Source organism: Hypanus sabinus, chromosome 14 (genome assembly GCF_030144855.1).
Source record: "Hypanus sabinus isolate sHypSab1 chromosome 14, sHypSab1.hap1, whole genome shotgun sequence".
NCBI lineage: Eukaryota > Metazoa > Chordata > Chondrichthyes > Myliobatiformes > Dasyatidae > Hypanus > Hypanus sabinus.
The window spans coordinates 3,498,392-3,519,252 of record NC_082719.1 but is presented as its reverse complement, the minus strand read 5'-3'; positions in this window follow the sequence as shown (position 1 = coordinate 3,519,252).

The following is a 20,861-nucleotide window of genomic DNA, read 5'->3' as shown; positions in this document are numbered from 1 at the left end:
ATTGATACTTTTAGTTGAAGATGGCTACCAATGCTTCAGCCTTGTTTTTGCATGAAATGTTATTACTTTGCAATAGTAATTTAAAATAAGTGATTGACCAATGTTTGAAGTTTTAACTCAACACAAAAAAAAACAACAAAATTAACAGCAGTGGCAATTTGCTCCATGGCTTGACATGAAGAAAGTTTGTGCAAGACCTTCCACTTCCAGCCATTTCTTGCCTCGTCAAGCCTGAACGCTTGAATCCACGGTGAGCACAATAGTTAGGAATTGTCTTGCTGCTTATTTCTTGCCAACATATCGGTGACAAAAATGACTACATTTTGAACACAAACACTGGCACCTGATGCTGTTTAAAAATGGATCTCTCTAAGCATGGAGTCGTGTCTAAATGAGCATCCAAGTGCATGTGACTGACACTAGTTAGAATCTAGCAATTAAGTGGCATAGTGTCCCAAATAAATGAAGGGAATCCTGGCTATTTTCTCAATTTAGTTTTTGTTCTTAGATGGTTGCCCTGATTAACCGATGGCCCAATTAACTGTAACCCATTGTATTAAATTTGGCTTCATTAATAATGCCATATTAACTCAAATTATTGTATACAAAAAATAAGACCATAAACAGGAGCAGAATTAGCCCATTTGGCCCATCGAGTCTTCTGCCATTTCATCATCATGGCTGATCCATTTTCCCTCTCAACCCCATTCTCTTGCCTTCTCTCCATAAACTTTCATGCCCTGACAAATCAAGAGCCTATCAACCTCTGCCTTAAGTACACCTGACCACCACGGCTGCCTTTGGCAATGAATTCCACAGATTCATTACCCTCAGGCTAAAGAAATTCCTCCTCATCCCTGTTCCAAATGGACGCCCCTCTAATCTGTGTCCTCTAGTCCTAGACTCCCTCACAATGGGAAACATCCTCTCCACATCTACTCTATCTGCACCTTTCAATATTTTAAAGGTTCAGGGAGATCCTCCCCTCAAGGTGTACAAGCACAGAGCCATCAAACTCTCCTCTATGATAATCGTTTCTTACCCAAAACATTCTCGTGGATCTCCTGTGAAACCTTTCCAACATCAGCATATCTTTTCTTAGATAAGGCACCCAGAACTGCTCACAATACTCCATGCCTCACCAATTCCTTGTAAAGCCTCAGCATTATTTTTATATTTTAGTCCTCTCAAAACGAATGTTAACATTCCATTTACCTTCCTCACCACCAACTGCATGAGGACTCCCAAGTCCCTTTGCACCTCAGATTTTTGAATTGTCTCTCCATTTAGAAAATAGACTATACTTTTATTTGTACCAAAGTGTATGACCATACACTTTCCAATACTGTATTCCATCTGCCACTTCTTTGCTCATTCTCCTAATCTGTCTATGTCCTTCTGCAGTCTCTTTGTTTCCTCAACACTACCTGACCCTCAACCTTTCTTCATCTAATCCACAAATTTGACCACAAAACCATCAATTTCATCATCCAAATCAATAATGTATAATGTAAAAAGAAGCAGTCCCAACACCGATCCCTACGGAACACCACTAAACACTGGCAGTCAATCAGAAAAGACTCCCTGTATTCCCACTCTTTGACTCCTGCCAGTCAGCCAATCTTCTATCCATGCTAATATCTTTCTTGTAATACATGGGCTCTTATCCCACACACCCTCCTTCCTGGACTGTTTGTTCCACTCCACCAGGGAAGAGGCTAAGTAGCATCCATACCAGAACCACCAGACTCAAAAATACTTACTTTCCCCAAACTGTAAAGCTGATCAACACCTCTACCCACTAACCCACCCCACCCACCGCCACTACTTTATCATGTCCTGTCAGAGTCACCTGATGTACAGACTCTCTTGTACCTGGTGTTACTTTATGTAGGTACATGCAATCAATCTCTATGTAAGAAATGTATTTATATTTATTGTTTTTTTTTATTATGTCCTTTTTCTTATTGTGTTTTTGTGCTGCGTTGGATTAAGAGTAATAATAATTTTGTTCTCCTTTGCACTTGTGTAATGGAAATTACATTAAACAATCTTGATTCTTGAACCATTAATTAGCTAAGTCCATGTCAAAAATTGAAATGGAACTTACTGTACATTACTTGAAATCACATGTTGGAGACAGCCTTGTTTTGCTTTAGATGAATAGCAATAATCTCTAAGGAATAAATCACTCAAGCAGCAATGAGGATCCTGTGATGCTGCATCTCCAGCTGCTATTCCATTTCAGTAAAAAGAAACGTAATGGGATCATGAGCCTGTTAAAATATCATTGTGGAAACAGTACTGTCTTAATGCTGGTGAAGCAATAGCTACTCGCGTAGGCCCAGAAATTTAACAGAGAAACATAGAAAATAGGTGCAGGAGTAGGCCATTCGGCCCTTCGAGCCTGCACTGCCATTCAGTATGATCATGGCTGATCATCCAACTCAGAACTCTGTACCTGCTTTCTCTCCATACCCCCTGATCCCTTTAGCCACAAGGGCCATATCTAACTTACTCTTAAATATAACCAATGAACCGGCCTCAACTGTTTCCTGTGGCAGAGAATTCCACAGATTCACCACTCTTTGTGTGAAGAAGTTTTTCCTCATCTCGGTCCTAAAAGGCTTCCCCTTTATCCTTAAACTGTGCCCCTCGTTCTGGACTTCCCCAACATCGGAAACAATCTTCCTGCATCTAGCCTGTCCAATCCCTTTAGAATTTTATATGTTTGAATAAGATCCCCCCCCCCCCTCAATCTTCTAAATTCCAGTGAGTATAAGCCTAGTTGATCCAGTCTTTTTCCATATGAAAGTCCTGCCATCCCAGGAATCAACCTAGTGAACCTTCTTTGTACTCCTTCTATGGCAAGAATGTCTTTCCTCAGATTAGGGGACCAAAACTGCACACAATACTCTGGGTGTGGTCTCACCAAGGCGTCATTCAACTGCAGTAGAACCTCCCTGCTCCTGTACTCAAATCCTTTTGCTATGAATGCCAACATACCATTTGCCTTTTTCACCGCCTGCTGTACCTGCATGTCCACCTTCAATGACTGGTGTACAATGACACCCAGGTCTCGTTGCATCTCCCCTTTTCCTAATCGGCCACCGTTCAGTTTTCCTGTTCTTGCAACCAAAGCGGATAACCTCACATTTATCCACATTAAATTGCATCTGCCATGAATTTTCCCACTCACTTAACCTATCCAAGTCACCCTGCATCCTCTTAGCATCCTCCTCACAGCTAACACCGCCACCCAGCTTCGTGTCATCCGCAAACTTGGAGATGCTGCATTTAATTCCCTCGTCTAAATCATTAATATATATTGTAAACAATTGGGGTCCCAGCACTGAGCCTTACAGTACCCCACTAGTCACCCCACTTGTCAAGCAATGACATTTTTTTCTGAAGAGGGAAGGAAAAACAATATTTTCCAGGTTGTTCTGAGTCACTTAAGAAAGTCAACCTGGACTGGTTTATGATTGCACAGGTGTTAGATTTTCAGCACAGGGTGTACACATCATTATCTCAATCCTCATGCCACCTTATTTTTCAACATTGACTGGTGAAATTGAATTGCATTTTAACTGGAGCTCACCCATCAGTCAATCACCAACCAAACAAAATTTCACAATGTTGTTAATGCTATAGCCACACAATTTAAAGGTATGCTTCTTGTCTCATTTGCAATTTGCAATTTCAGTTCCACAGGCCTAAAGATTACCAGTTAATTAGTTATATGGTTGAAACTCTCTAGTCCAGCTTCTTTGGAATCTGACTGGAACAAAGCCATAAAAACCCCAGATCATAAAAATTGTCCCCAGGCATCATCCTCTGAGCAGAAGAACTGTTCTTTTCAAGTCATGTTAGGGTTCTGGCAACTATGCCTCAACCAAAGTCAGAAACACTGTAGGCCGAGATTGCAAAGTAAGTTAATTTGTGTAGGTTAATTGTGCACAAATTATACAGATCTTAGTTAACCTTTGATAATGGTCAGGATTAGTTAATTAGTATAGATCTGTCTAATAGATTCAATGGAACACGGGAGCTGCTGGACCTCAGAATGCCGAACCAGAGAGTTTTAACATGTACCCCTAATCACAATTAAGGTACTGTATCTATCTACTTTTACCTCCATTGCAGATTTTAAGCAACTAGTAATGTGGCTTGAAGACTTGAGACTGGATAAACACAAAGGCAGGGGCCCCAGAGGGAGAAATATAGTAGGGCTCATTACCATAGACATTTGGTACTCCTTATCCAATTCCAGTGTTCTTAAATTACTTGCCTTCCTAAATCAGCCACTCTAAGGAGCATTGTCAGCAAAACCAAGCAGCTTGAAGGGGATCTGCATTTAGACTTTCATTAGTACCTGCACTGCTATGCATTCGGGGTTGACGTCATCGTCACTCTCATTTTCCTTGTCTGGGTTATTCCATATGGCTGCAGCATATCTGTATTGTATCTTACAGTTTGCTACTCCTGCAACAATGCTAAGGCTACTGATGTCCAGTGCTACAAATTACTCCCTCTCCTCCTTTTTGCACAGAACATGATTAGACTGAAAAGCTTGAATTAGTAGCATTGCTGCTTTTGCCAATGTTCAGGTTGTTGTTGTGGCACTTCAAGTTCAAGAAACCTGGAGCACTTCATGAAGTATAAGGCGTCTAGTCATTTAAAGTTTGTTGTGGTGAATGTAAGGCACCCTGGGAGCTCACAAAGCTCCACCTTTTCTCAGGAGACATATTGCCCTGATGAATGGATATGGAAGAGGGAAGGCAGGGGTAACTGGCTAACCCCTAAGTTCCAGGCTTTCATAGCAAGACATAGATAAATGGATCTCCAACAATATAACGGACTTGAAGCTAACCATTAGCCTACTCACAATTAGATTTTCCTAACTCTCAATCCCTGCATGGCAAAGACTTCTTTCCTTAAGCATCTATTCATATTTATGTCACTGGGATATTTGAAGGCACACAGTAAATTTGGCTTCATGATGTATTGTGAGGGTCATTTTCACAAGTTCTTAATTCTCTCTTGAGATTCACATTTAATATAATGGGCAGATGTTGATCCATTCAATTGTCAAATATGTAGCTTGAAAGGCTGAATGAAATCTTTTAAAATCAGAGGCAAAATCCAAGACATAGTGATCTTAGCAGACTATTCATTTGCATGTCTACACCTGCAGACAAAATGTGCTTGAAGGCAAGCAAGGGTAACAGAAATGGATTATTTCTTATGTAGAGCAAGAGAATCACACACATTGAGCATCTACAGGTGAAACCAAAACACATTTATTCAAACAGTTACCTCAAGGAGGTAGAGCCCGAATAGGTGATATCCATATGCAGTCTGATTGTACAAAACATAGTACCTTTATGCACGTTGAGAGATGTAACATGTATTCACCAATAAATAGGTCTTACATTACCCTTCCTGAATGAAACCTTGCATATTTATCGGAAATGGAATGCAAAAGTCAAGGCTTTGTCTTTGCTGTGAGTGTATTTAACCTTCTGCACATGTGAAATTTAAGATACTTGTGCTTCCCTCATCAGTTGCCACACTGTTATAATTCCTGAGTGTTCACTTACTGAATGATCTGCACTGGGCCCAGCACATAGATACAATTATAAGGAAAGTGTGCTGGTGTCTTTACTTTCATAGAAGGTTAAAGAGATTTGGCTTATCAATCACTCCAACAAACTGATTGGTTGCATTATTGTCTCGTACATCAGTTCAAATGTGCAGGAACATAAGAAGCTGTAGTCAGCATCATCTGTCCCCACCACTGGTAGTATATACAAGAAGCACTGCCTCCGTTAATCGGGATTGACCATGAATGTTGAGTCCCTGCTCTCTACGTGACATGCAAGCCAGTATATAAGCCAGGGCAGTATGATATAGAGAGCAAGCTATTGCCCATTTTGCAGCCTCCCCCTCTCCATGCAGCTGATGAACCTGAAGAAAAAACAGAGACTGAAGCAGCTTGGCACCAGCAGCGCAGGAGTTGCCAGCCACTGTTGAATGTAGGACCACATTACGAACTCCAGCGCTGGATTTTTCCTTAGGGTTTACTCCCAAAGCCTCTCCATGTGTGAGTAGAGCAACAAGGCAGTGGAGGTTTGAGACCAGAGTTTTTCTTCTCTTAGGTGAGCTGCCAACCACCGCTGAAGAGCCCCATTTGCCAGAAACTTAAGAAGACAACTTCAATTATCAAACATCCCCACCATTGGCCTATTCCATGTTTTTGTAATTACCATTGTGCAAAATGTACAGAAGTCTGAAGCCTTACACCACCAGGTCCAAGAACAGTTATTTCCCTTCAACCATTCAGTTGTTTGACCAACCTGCAAAATCCTAATTACTGCAGTACAACACCTTGACCACTTTGCAATAAAATAGACTACTTTTTGTTCTAATTTGTGTTTTTTTTGTAGAAACTTGTACATAATTTATGTATATGTTTTGCTACTTGTATGATGCTCTGTGCTCATGTTGCTGATGCAGTATGTGTTTCATTGCACTGGTGCATATGTATTCCTGTGCCTATGACAATAATCTTGATTTTGACTTTGACTTTGACTTCAAGGAGGAAGCTGTGTCTCATACTGGTGAAAGTAGATAAATTAGCAGCAATGATTGGCACTTAACTGCATTTTATGCAGTCTGAATGGAATGCTGTGGATGACAATAAGACGCTAATGCGTGGTGTGAAATCCATCAGGACACCTCGACTAAGCTGTTCATTATCCTGCAGTTTTTTTCCTTTCAATTGCAGGGTGAAGATTTAACAAAGACTTTATTCAGCATTAAAATAGTTAAATTACAAATCTATATATCTGAACATAAAACGCCTTTCATATAGAGAAAGTTAATAAATATTATGCATTTTATAATTTATTTCATTCATTGTACTCAGCTGCTATCTTGGCTACACATTTTTCCCCCTACGATTGCCACCTGGCTATTGGAAGGTTTTCCCTTCCCATAGAAGGGGAAGCAGATGTCCAGGCTGCATGCCCACAACGTGTTCTAGTCCTGGCTACACTGTCCCAACAGGAGTGACTTTAATCTAAGAAAGCTGTTTACAGGAAAAGACAAGAATATTGCTTGAGAATTTGTATCGGCAGAAGGAATTCTAACATTGTAAGGGAGGACAGAACACCTAAACCCTGCAGTTCCACGGGCACACTCATGGGACAAATGGCCCTGGATCTACTGTGATCCATATTCCACTATTATGGTTAGATTTCAAATTCCTGTCATTCTTGGTGAATACTTGGGAAACCAGCTCGCTCTCTCTGATGACTGAAGTTCATTCAGTGTTGTATTAACTTGTTCTTCTAGTTTATCATGGATGATGTAAGGATCCAAACAGGTTTTGTAAAATTTGGGTGTGGCATTTTCTATTTTAGCCTTGATATGTCTGAGTTTTCCATTTCTATCCTTGAACACTACTGTGGCATCATCCAGCACCTTTCTTAAGTTGCTTTCTGTGTCTCTAGTTCAGTGGAGGTGAATGGACCTCCAGTCAAGTTGTAATTGTCTCAGCTATTTACGGCCTCACAATGCTAGCCCTCCTGTTTTTATCACATACAAGCCCAATGTGACATGTTGGTCGTTGTGTTTAATTGTTATGCATGTCGTTCCCACAGGAGTTGTCTTGTCTCCAGTGTAACTTCTTAGTTGGAAATCTGCAGGCTTCATTTCAGTATCTTTGCCATCTTTTGCCATCCAAACTCACTTTGTGGAATGACTGAATTAATCAAGTCAGTGTACAATTCCACTTTAATTTATTTGCCATTTACTTCTGGTGTAAGCCATATTGCTTGTCTCTCGTTAGTTTTCACATGTCAAATCTCAAGGCTGCTCAGTTCTGCATCACTCTCACCATCATCAGCTTTTTCAACAGCATGCTCTCTTGGAAACTGCAATCTGACTGTATCTTTTTCTCTTCCCCTAGGAGTCTGTTTATTTTTGTCTGCCCAATATCCTCTTTGTATATGTCCTACTTGGTTGCATTTTTTCCAAGTTTCACCTGAAACTCCTTTTTATTGGGTGTCTCTAGAAATGTGACTAGTTAGACCCTCGCTAACAGCCACTGGACTCTGCGGCGAGAAGCCCATCTTTCTCAGGCTTTGTTCGTCTAGGGTGTATACAACTTTGGTTCTGCCAAATCCCTGAGGTTGGGATGTCTTGCCCACCCAAACCCTGGTTTGTGTGAATGCTGTTTGATTTACCACCCCCAGCAATCGCCCGTTGGAAAGAATTAACTGTACACTCCATACAATTATAAAGAAGTATATTTAATATTAGCTTAAGCAAACAGTTATTAAAGGAAAGAAAAAAACAAAAAGGGTGCATTATTCTTAAACAGTCAAATGTGTATTTAAGTTGGAACTCATCTTGAACCTGTCTGTCATGCATGAGCTAGACCCTTGGTTTGTGTCAAATCATACACCACCTTCTGAACACCACTCAAAATCCACCGTGAACAATCGAGTGTCCCATGGGACTATTGGTCCTTCCTCTTTGAAGCCATTCACCTGCACAAAGCACCTTATGCAAAAGGGACAGCATCCTCAGCCATTTTCACTCCTGTCCTCTCCCAGCTCCTACCAAAAATGACCTTAAACCACATCAGTGTCCCTCACAAACTTCTCTGCCCAGCATTCTTCCGAACTTTCTTCCAATTCCGCCATCCTGATTGGCTAGCACCACGTTCCTAAGTTGAACAACAAAGCCTCTTATCTCAGCTCAAACCCAAACAGGCTGAAAGCAGAACAGACTGCCCTTAGAGAACTGCTAAAATGAAATACCTACAGCATAGTAGTAAACATCTTAACCAGGGCATTACATACCTTCAAGCTTTCATTGGTCTGGTGTACGTGGGCCCCTGCCACAACGGTAACATAATTTGTTCATTGCAACTTTGTTAGCACTCACTTTCATTCCTGACTGCAACTCAATTGCCTCTCTGTTTGCTGTTTCCATTGGTACAGCAATTTCAACTGTTCTTTTAAATGTGAGTTGTGCTTCAGTGAGGAGCAATATTTGAAAGCTTTCTTGTAAGATTCCACAAACTAAGTGATCTCTCAGTGCATCATTAAGCCCATCACTAAACTGACAATGTTCAGACAATCTTTTTCATACTGCTACATAAACTGAAATGGAGTCACCTTCCTTTAGCTTTAATATATGAAACCTAAAGTATTCTGCAATCAACATTGGTTTTGGTTCTAGATGTTCCAGCATTACTTTCATGATATCAGTAAAGTTCATTGTGGCAGATTTGGTTGGAGCAGTTAAACTTATAAGCAAACCATTTATTCTTCCACCTTGTACACACAGCAAAACTAGCACTGTATTTAGCTATTTAATTTGATTTAAAATACTGCTCATTTCACTCAGTATACATCTTGTGCAGTCATGCAATTGAATCTGTCTATCTTTCCGATGCAGTCAGCTATTTCTGCTTTTTTAAATTTATGATTATTATCATCCAGTACTCACTGTTTATGAACCGATTAATACGTTCATTTTCTGCCATATTTTTAACTGGAATGTCTCGCTGCACTTAAACAATCATCCCGGGTTCATTTAAAACTTTCTTGTCGCCACTGTTATGTTTTGTAACTCCAAAATGTAAAACTAATTGAAAGAAAACAAGAGAGTCCAAGAGACGTGTGTAAATTTGTTTTCACACTTATGACATGGTGGCATAATGATGCACACATATGACATGTTGACATAATGACGTGTGCCATTCATGTACTTTTCCCGGTTTGAATCCGGCCAGCTCCTTTCCGGCCAACCCAGCTTTCCATCCATGCTGGGTTGAGCGTCAAGCTAGCAACCCAGCCTCGTCAAAAACAAAAAACGCTAAAGAAAAGGCAAGGTAGCCACCCAATGTGCCACACAGCGCAGAGAAGACAACTGCATCATAGTAGGGATATCGCAAGTGGCTTATAGAGCTAGAATATCAGAAAATCCAATTGTGCTTACCTGCTGCAGTGGCCTTTTCAGGAAGAGACTTGAAGAAGCTTTTGATAAAGATTATTAACAATTTTCAATTCTTTGATCATTCAGGCTGCAATCCAGACCTCTTCACAAATGAACCTCAGCTCAGCTTTATGGCAGGACCACAACTGCTATTGATACACCCATTGTCACAATTCTAGGTTTTGGATATGGTAACAAGATCTGGGATAACTTTTGGTTGCAATTGCTCTTTCCCTTCACAGTCACTGCAAACCTGGTCAATCATATTCATGTCAAGCAAAGACTTCTACTGAAATATCTAAGCTCCAGGCAAATCTTAGATAGGACCATGCAGATCAATGTGCAGATAGTTAATTTTCGACAGTCCTGGTGGTTATAATGTAATTAATTGATTATACCAAACAAATCCTATCATCTGGTCTACCACAATTTCAAGAAGACTAATATTATTTGACCGCATTTAAGGTACAAAATGTATATAGTGCATCGGATTCATGTTGTACTCACTGGACAGAATTTTTTGCATCTCTTTTGGGCTTGTTCCCCATACGGTGGCATTATTGCAAAGGCTGTGGTGCATAATAACAAATGAAGAGTAATTTCAGAGCAGTCAGTCCTTTGCTCTATAAATTTAATTTTGTGTTCTAACCATAGAAGAAGAAAAGTGATAATGTATATTCACATTATTATATATCTCTTTGAAAGGTATTTTAGGCATATTTTGCATCTGGAATAAGTGTGAATTAGGAGAAATAACATTGTTTCAAATAACACTGGACAACAAATTTTTTCACAAGTGCTGCTTCGTCAGAATTTTTTTTGTTTATGATAGACCGCTTGAAGCTGAACACAATTATAATTTCAGACTACTTGTGTCACATAGGAGTTTGGAGAAACAAGTAATTAACTTTTATTGAACATAATGTGTTTAATTGCATAACATGACGCTTTGCAATAGTTCAACTAAGCTAATAATGTTTAGTTGACAATTTCCATTTGTACTTTGTTTCTGAGGCAGCTCACTTAAGTGTCCAACAATATTCAGCCAGCATTGATGGATTCCAGTTGCCTGGTTACCATTTTTTGTTGACTGCAATGTCCTAGTGAAACCTTTCACCATGCTTGTTATTGACAGTGCCAAGATTTGCAGGGAAGAAGCCTAAATGGGAATGCAGAAAATGAATCTTTAGTGACATGTTGCACTTCATGATTTTTTATGCTTGAAACATGTTGTCAACCAGATGCACATAGTTTAGTGCTCTAGTTGCCATGAAAGTTTTCAGTAACATCCTTGAATGTCTTCCACGTAATTTTCTCTGGTCCCACTAGAAGCTCTTCGGCTTGCCTTTCATTGATGACCTGTTTGATTTATGGACCACCATAAAAATGCCTTCCTTAATCTTGGTATCAGTTATTCAGACTTGAATTATGAATTGAAAGAATAAATTAAGGTGATTTCAAAAAAATGGTGCGTGGTAGGGAAATTTCATGATGAGTTTTATGATCAGCAACCCAAAATCCATAAGATACACCCAAATGTATTCAGCAAACAAAATCTTTGTTGTCCAGTGTAGTCATAGAACATCTCAGAGCAAGGCAGATATCAAGTTACCAACAAGAAAAATCTGCAGATGCTGGAAATCTGAGCAACACACACAAAATGCTGGAGGAACTTAGCAGGCCAGGCAACATCTATGGAAAAAAGTACAGTTGACGTTCCAATATTTTGTGTGTGTTGCTCGGATATAAAGTTATGCAAGAATAGTGAAAACAGAGGCTTTACTTGGTTTTAATTTTTTTGCCTTCTGCAGTTTTGGAACCAAACTCAGTACTTTTAATGAACCAGGAACTGTTACCATTCTGAATAATTCAATTGAGTCCGCCTTCACTAGGTGGCAGCCTTGCTCATTAGAATTTGATCTCAAAGTAATTTTCTTTAGTGTTTCCATTGGTTCTTTGGAGTTTTCAACTTTGCAGGGCAGCATTAATTACCTCTCTGATTTTCTCTGAGATTATTAGAAGTCAGCCATCTAACATCATACTGGACTTACACAAAACTTCACCAATTAGGATCGAGCAATAATAAATTATCTGGGGTTTTATAATTATCTCACATTGTAATTTTTCTTGCCCTGTTTCTAATGTTAGCCCATAAACTGTCAGAAATATTAAACTAAGTATCATAAAAGCCATGGTTTTTATGATACTCATAAGATCTGACTGCTTAGTGTACTACCGGGATACCATATCAAATTGTGTTTTTTTTCTACTCTTTTGTCAATCAATGATAGATTTAAGATTTGCATCAGTACATTTTGTGTTACTAAAAATTGTAAGCTATGTGGACTTTGTCTCCTCCCCTAACAGTGTCAGTATTCCTTTATTTTGTTTAATATAGGTCAGATCCAAAGTGGCAGCTATTATTTATCTCTCTTGTCTCATCATTAGCTGTTTTTTAAAATGTTTATCTCTTTGCTGTCAGCCAACTATATTAACTTATATTTATCACTTCTCAGCAATTTGTAGTAGTGAGATCACCCCAGAAGAGTGTGATGTCCTCCTAAAGTTTGCTTGTGGGTTCCCAGGTGTCTGTTGGGACTGATCAAGGATCCATATATCCAGGATGTTAGGGTGGATACCCTTAATGGAGAATGGCTGTGTGTGACTTTGTTTAATGTGGGGAGTAACCTTTACAGCTCAGGGTCAGGGTCCATTGGCATGGAATGCAAGACGGCTGGGGGCCCCTCACTGCTGCAGCCCTTCTCCATCTTCACTGCCATTGTGATGTGTTATCATTTTCCACCAGCCCCGCCACTGAAGTCTTGGTTGGATCACTCTTTGTGTGGAACCAACCCCTTTGAATTACCACCATGGGTGACCTTACCAGTAGCTAATTGGCAGAAGGCTAAACTCCAGAGGGCATCGCTCTATTGGGATCACAGGAGCTCACAGTCCTCTCCACCATGACAAGGTGATGACACGCCGAGAAGATCCCTGGTCAGAATAGCTTTAGAAAGTAAAGAAACTATTTCTGTTTCTAAGTTCTAGAAAGCTGATTTGATTCAAACCTTTAGTGTTGTGTATGAAAAGTTTGCACATTCTCTCATGACTGTGTGGGTTTCTTCCTTGATTCCACAAATATGCTGGCTGTTAGCTAAATTGTCTGCTGTGAATTATCCCTAGCATAGAAGCATTGTAGGAGAGTTGGTGGGCATTTGATAGAAAATAGATTAAAGGGGGAATCGGATGATGGCACTGCTCTAAGAACCAGCATAAATCAATGGGCTGAGTATCCTCAGTAAGGGTGTTACAACACTATGTTCTGGCATGACAAACAATCTTAGCAAATATAAAATCAAGAAGCCGTATCCTTTGATTTTGACAGGGATCCTACCAGCCTAGAGCAGGAGACTTGAGTATGAGAGGAAGATGAAATACAACCTGAACTGCTAAATGAGCAGCCTGATCTTAAATCCTCCCAAGACAATTTTCACTGAGTGTTTTAAAATGGTGACCAACCAGCCATAATAACTTTAATATTATGAATATTCTACTTCTAAAATTGACTCGTCAAACTATTCTTTCCTATTGTTTATGTTCTGAAGAGATTGCTCCAGAACAACAGCTTATAAAATTTGCTGTTTTAAATGTGTTTGTGTGAAAAACAATTGATGATTGTTGCTTTATGGCATATATGTCAAACTCAAGGCCCGCGGTGGAATTATCTTTGGCCCACGAAATAATATCTAATTACTATTAAAGCTGGCCCCAGTAATCAAAGCGCCTATGGCGTATGATATGGCTAATGCTGAGTTTATTCAGGTACCAGGTTTTCAGGGTTTTTAGTGTTTATTCGGTTTCCCTGGTTTATTTCCTGAATATCATTAATGAATAATTTTTTTCTCTATTAGAGCTGGCCCGCCGGTATATTGCATGCACCACTAATACTACAAATCCCACAATGCACTGCCAGTGCATTGCTCGTGCTTGCCTTACTCTCTCATCAGCATCCTTATGGCGCTAGTCACGTGTGGTCAACTTTCAGCTATCCCTCACCCCAAAAATGGCTGAACGAAAGGTGGACTTTGAAAACAGGGGTTTTCAAGACAGGTGGGAGGCAGAGTATATGTTCGCAGATATAAAGGGCAAACTTGTTTGTCTTGTGTGCAGAGACGGTGTGGCTGTAATTAAAGAATATAACGTAAGACGACGCTATGAAACGAAACACCACGACAAATACAAGCAACTGGACAAGAAACAGAAGCCCGCGATGTGCGGTCAAAAGAGTGGATTGGTGGGCAGGATCCGGGAGAAGATGCGGGAGGAAAACGGCGCAGGTGAGCTGACAGCTTATCACTGCATCATACACCAGGAATCGCTGTGTGGCAAAGCCTTGAAAATGGAACATATAATGAGCACCATAACACGAGCAGTTAACTTCATAAGAGTCAAAGGTTTAAATCACCGCGAGTTCAAGTCGTTTCTGGAGGAGTTGGGTTCAGAATATAATGATTTGCCCTATCACACAGAGGTGCGATGGTTAAGCCAAGGAAAAGTGCTGAAAAGTTGTGTGAGGAGATCTGTCAGTTCATGGAAAGCAAAGGGAAAGACACAACAGAGCTCCGGGATAAAAAGTTGCTTTGTGAAATGGCGTTTCTGTGTGACATCACGAGCCATCTCTATGCGCTCAACCTGCAGCTTCAGGGGCGGGGTTGTGTGATCACAGACATGTACACTGCAGTGAGGGCTTTTAAAACCAAGCTGCGCCTGTGGGAGACGCAGATGCAGCAAGAAAACTAGAGCCATTTTCCATGTTGCCAAACTATGAAAGAGCAGGTTTCTACCGCAGTGTTCCCACGTGCAGTTTGCTGAAAAACTTAGCATACTTGGTGCTGACTTCACATGGCGATTTGCCGACTTTGAAGCCCAAAAAAGCAGGTTTGAACTGCTGAGTAATCCATTTGCAGCTGACGTGGAAAGCGCACCAACCAACATACAAATGGAGCTGATTGAACTCCAATGTAGCGACACACTCAAGGCAAAGTATGACTCGGTGGGCGCTGCACAGTTTCTACGTTTCATTCCCGACACAATGCCCCAGCTGCGTACCCAAGCTGCTCAAATGCTCTCTATGTTTGGCAGCACATATCTGTCTGAACAACTGTTCTCTTTGATGAAGATAAACAAAACATCACACAGGAGTCGTCTTTCTGATGAACACCTTCACTCAATTCTGAGGATTTCCTCAGCTCAGAGCCTGACTCCAAACATTGATGAACTTGCATCCAAGATGAGATGCCAAGTATCTGGCTTAGACTAGTGTGAATCACAGAGTGTTGGCCTGTGGAAAAATGTTTTCATGAGAAATTACTCCGGAAAAGCTGCAGATAAAGCCATAAGAAATAAATGCAACTGATTTTTTATTTATTTAATGTTCAATGTTGTTTTTGTAGGCAGTAACCTAAGCTTTGTTAGTTCCAGATTAATATGTGTAATAAATTCATTTCAATAAGTTTTGCAATAAACGCTGAACCAGTCTGGCCCTCGACTTGTACCAATTTTTTAATTTTGGCCCACTGTGTATTTGAGTTTGACACCCCTGCTTTATGGGGTGGAAAACACATTAGCACACACATTTACTTTGTAAGAATTGCACAATTTGTAAAATTTAACTTAGAACTTTCTGCAATTATATGTGCTCATATATATGCAGTACACACTTTTCAGCACGTGTTATGTACAGAATGAAGTTATTTCACAACAACACATACAAAATGTTGGAGTACCTCAGCGGGTCAGGCAGCATCTACAAAAGGGAATAAACAGTCAACGGTTCAGGCTGAGGACCTTCATCAGGACTGGAAAGGAAGCCAGAATAAGATAGTGGGGGAGTGGAAAGAGTACAAGCTGGCTGGAGATAAGTGAAATCGAGTAATGGGAAAGGTGGGTGGGTGGAGGAGAAGGGGATGGTGAGTAGATGGGAGGTGAAAGAAGCAAAGGACAGAAGAGGTAAGAACCTGATAGGAGAGGAGAGTGGACCATGGGAAAAAGGGAAGAAGGAGGGGCACCAGAGGGAGGCAATGGGCAGGTTAGGAGAAGGAAAGGGTAAAAAGGGAGGCAGAACATGGAATTGCTTGATCTGCTGAGTTCCTCCAGCATTTTGTGTGTGTTGCTCTGGATTTCCAGCATCTGCAGAATCTTTTATGTCTACAGATGTACCGTGGAGATCATTCTGGCTGGCATCACAGTCTGGTATGGTGGAACCAATGCAGAGGATTGGAAGAAGCTTCAGAGGGTTGTAAACTCAATCAGTTCCATCATGGGCACTCACTCCCCACCATCAAATTAATTTTCAAAAGACAATACCTCAAGAAGGCAGTATCCATCAGAAGTACCTTCACCAACAAGGTCCATCAAGGAGAATTGATTATTCCCATCAAGGGATTTCATTATTTCCATCAAGGAGAAGGTACAGGAGCCTGAAGATGCACACTCAGATTTATTCAGATTCAGTTACTTATCACATGCACATCGAAACACATGGTGAAAGGCATCATTTGCATTAACAACCGACTGACATGTGGATATACTAGGAGCAGCCACAAGTGTTGCCAACATAGCATGTCCACAGTACATGGCCAAAACGACATGGAACACAATAAGCAACAAAGCAATGACAGCAAAACACACCCCTTTCCTCCCTCTAAGTTATAAAGCATTACCGAGGATCTCACGTGGTCTGTACACATTGAAAAAAGCACAACAGCACCTTTTTCACCTCAAGACAGTTGAAGAAATTTGATATGACCCCCAAATTCTAAGAACATTCCATAGTGGCATGATTGAGAGCATCCTGATTGGCTGCATCACTGCCTGGTATGAGAACCGTACTTCCCTCAATCGCAGGTCTCTGCAGAGACTGGTGCGGACAGCCCAGCACATCTGTAGTTGTGAACATCCCACTATTCAGGACATTTGCAAGGACAGGTATGTAAAAAGGGCCTGAAAGATCATTGGGGACCCGCGTCACCCCAACCACAAACTGTTCCAGCTGCTACTGTCGTGGTTTCTCGTGCCCCACAAACGACCAGGAGACGCAGAAGATGCTTCAAGAAGTATTAAACTTTAATTTGCAAATCAAAGCTGAGACAGTCATTGAGCTAGTCGCTGATTGCCCACCGATCCTTGTACATAGCATTTTTTATAGCAATCTCCTGGTTTAGTTGCATTAGCATATCCAATCGGTCTACAGTTGCGTATCACAAGTACATCCGCCACTATTGTTTCTACCCATTGACTTAATCATGTTCTAATCTACATCTCTTAGCTACCTTTCATTAACACACTATTGTCTTCTACATTCTTAAAATTTCATTCTCCTACTAAATTGGATACATGCATAGCAAATAGCAAGCTCAAAGCTGACTACATAGTTTTGATTACACAGCAAACAATGCAACTTTTATACTCCAACGTAAAAGCCCCAATAAACTCAAGCACTTATTCCCAAATCGCGGGTTAAACTATAATTTCCTGCGCCAAGACCTCAAAGTATTCTCTCCCTGTTACCCTGGGCCGCTGAGCCAAAAACCTGTCCCTTTGTACCTGAGACAGGGAAAAAAACTCAGAAGCCCTTACAATCTACTCGCACACTGTCATTTTGCTCTTGTTCATCCTGCAGGTGTTGTAGGCTGTAACAATACATTTTTGGTGTGTCTTTCTCCGCTAAGCTTGCTTCAGTAATTGCCACGAGCATCGGAAATTGTTTGGCTGCAGCATGCACTACAAGAGGCTTGAGACAAGAAATCAGCACAGCACAAGCGCACAGCTCAACAATACAATACTGACAGTTATTGCCATTTTAGTCAGCTGTGCTCCCCATCCTCCAAGTCTACTTTCTAACCAGTCAACTAACTGATGTCCGAACCCTGCATTCTGTGCGCATACCTTGCACTGTGACAAAACAAAGTCCACTGAAGCCTGTAAATAAGGTGACCAAAAACCATCCTTCTTTAATTTCTTTATCACTTCCCCCCCTTTGCACAATGGTTAATCCCATGCGCTTCTGAAATCAATCGTCAGTAGAGGGGTGGGCGCTACCAACAAACTGTCTTCCATGCTCCACAAGCCTTCCGGGTTCTGCTTGGCCCCCTTTCCTCTCCACATTGTCTGTTCTGCCAAAGTTGCCTTACCTTGTATTTCAATTAGGCTCTCTACCACAGGTTCTGGAGCTAGGCTTACCTGGGGGGCAATGACAGCTGATGTACATCCAGACGCTTTTCTGGCTGCCTCGTCCGCAGCTTGATTTCCCTTTGTTATTACATCATTTCCCTTTTTATGTGCCTGGCATTTTACTATAGCCAATGCTTTAGGTTTCATCATGGCTTTTATTAAGTCTAGAATTTGCTGACAATGTTGTATGGGATCGCCACTGCTTTTTTTAAAACCTCTGTTTCCACACTGCCCCGAACAAATGGCATACTCCATGAGCATATGCCGAATCAGTATAGATGTCTACTTTCTCATCTTCCATCATTTCACACACAGCTGTAAGGGCTTTGATTTCTGCTAGTTGGGCGGAACACGGTTGGGGACAGGACTCCATCCTAATAATCTTATAGCTCGACTGATCCTGCTGCACTACTGAGAACCCTGCATGATTTCCATCATAATCCCTATAACAAGAGCCATCTACGAACAGAACCTTTTTATCTGCATCCTCTAGTGGTTCTGACCGTAAATCTGCTCTCAATTTGGCAAATGTCATCGTCTTCCCTACACAATCATGGGGTTCTCCTTCATAGCCCAAAGGGACAAAATCGGCTATATTACTGGTAGTGCATCTCTGTATAGTTATATCTGGAAATGTCAATAGCATCTGATACGCTGCTATCCTGGCTGGTGTCAGCACAAATTTCCCTCTTTCCAGCAATTCTGCTACTTTGTGGTGTGTGTACAGTCACAGGATAGCCCAGGGTTACAGATGATGCCTTTCCATATGCATAGTACAGCGCCGCCAATCCCTGATAACAGGGTGGATACCCCTGAGCCACCTCATCTAGTCTTGTACTGTAGTATGCTATCGGCTGCTTTGCTTTTCCTGTGCCTGTCTCTTGTGTTAGAACCGCTGTGACATAACCCTCCTGTCGGTTGGATACATACAAATGAAAAACCTTCTCGTAGTCAGGCAGAGCTAATGCTGGTGCTGACTGCAATTCCTGCTTAATAGTATTGAAAGCTATCTCCGCCTCTTCATTCCACCGTAAGCCGTTCTTCAAATTTGTATGTCCTGCTTCTTTCATTATCTTTCTCAAAGGTGCCACAATCTCAGCATATTCTCCTATCCAATCTGAGCTGTACCCTGCCATTCCCAAAAACGTCATCATCTGCCCTACAGTCTGGGGTTTTGGGGCCTTAGTTATTGCCTCAATCTGATCTGGTTGTATCGCCTTTACTCCCTTGGATATTACCCTGCCTAAGTATTCCACTTGCTGCGTGCAAAATTGCAGTTTCTTTTTGGATACTTTATGTCCTCCGTGCGCCAGCTTCTCTAACAGAGTTATACTGTCCTGCTCACACCGTTCCTTACTGTGGGAGCAAATCAATAGGTCATCCACATACTGGAACAATGTACTTTACAATGGTATGCCCTCTAAGTCTGCCTTTAATACCTGATTAAAAACATGTGGTGAATGTTTAAACCCTTGCGGCATTCTGGTATAGGTATACTGAGCACCTCTGGAAGTAAATGCAAAAAAATACTGACACTGATCGGCTAGAGGAATGCTGAAGAAAGCCGAACACAAATCAATCACTGAAAAGTAACTTGCTTCTGGTGGAACATTAGTCAAAAGCGTATGTGGGTTGGGGACTACCGCTGGCCAGTCCTCTACCACATCATTTACCGCTCGCAAATCATGCACCAATCTCCACTTAGATTTATCTGCTTTTAAGACCAGCAGCAACGGGGTATTGCATGGACTGTTTGTTCTTTTAAACACTCCTATTTCAAGCAACCCCTGCACTGTCGATGCTATTCCCTCTTCTGCTTCTGTTCTTAAAGGGTATTGTGGTCTCCTGGGTGGAATTGCTCCCATTTTCAGCCTTATTTCCACCGGACTAGCTGTTTTTAGTTTCCCTACGTCCGTGTCATGCTGTGACCACAGAATAGACGGCAACTCATCTAACCTTCTCTCTTTCTGCTGGCCTCTTTCCTTTCCCAGCAAGGCATGTGTGGTTGGGGAGTTATTTCGACCTCTCTCACTGTCCCTCCTATATATACACTTACCATTATTTTAATGCAATTGTTGTCTTCTGATATCCACACCTCTGGCGTGATTTTCCTCCACACTGTTATGGTTTCAGCACTCTTAACTAAGGGTCCTAAGTCTTTAGACTGATATCCCTTGTTTACCAACAACATTACGTGGGGCGCAGCCTCCGGTATCCTGTACCATTTTTCTAAAAAGGTGTTCCACTTAACTTGTAAAGCTGCCCCTTGCTTTCCAATTATCACAGCCTCCCCTTCCAGGTGCTGTTGGGTACATGCCTCCAGGTGCCATCTCTCCTCTAACTCCCCGTTCTGAGTCTCGTCAAAAATCACTGTACAATGTAGCTCAGATTTGGGCATTACAGCCCTGGGTAATAAAGCCTGCACACCCTTTTTCCATTTTTCCCAGGTTTCCTGAATCTGATCTGCGATGTCTCCTATCCAAAAGACATTAGCCTTCTTGTCTTCTCGCACTATCAATTGAACCCCTGCTCTTTCCACACTCAGCCCATTTCTGGTGCATTCTAATATTAATTCCAGTTTCAATAAGGCATCTCTGGCTATCAAATTAATCGGA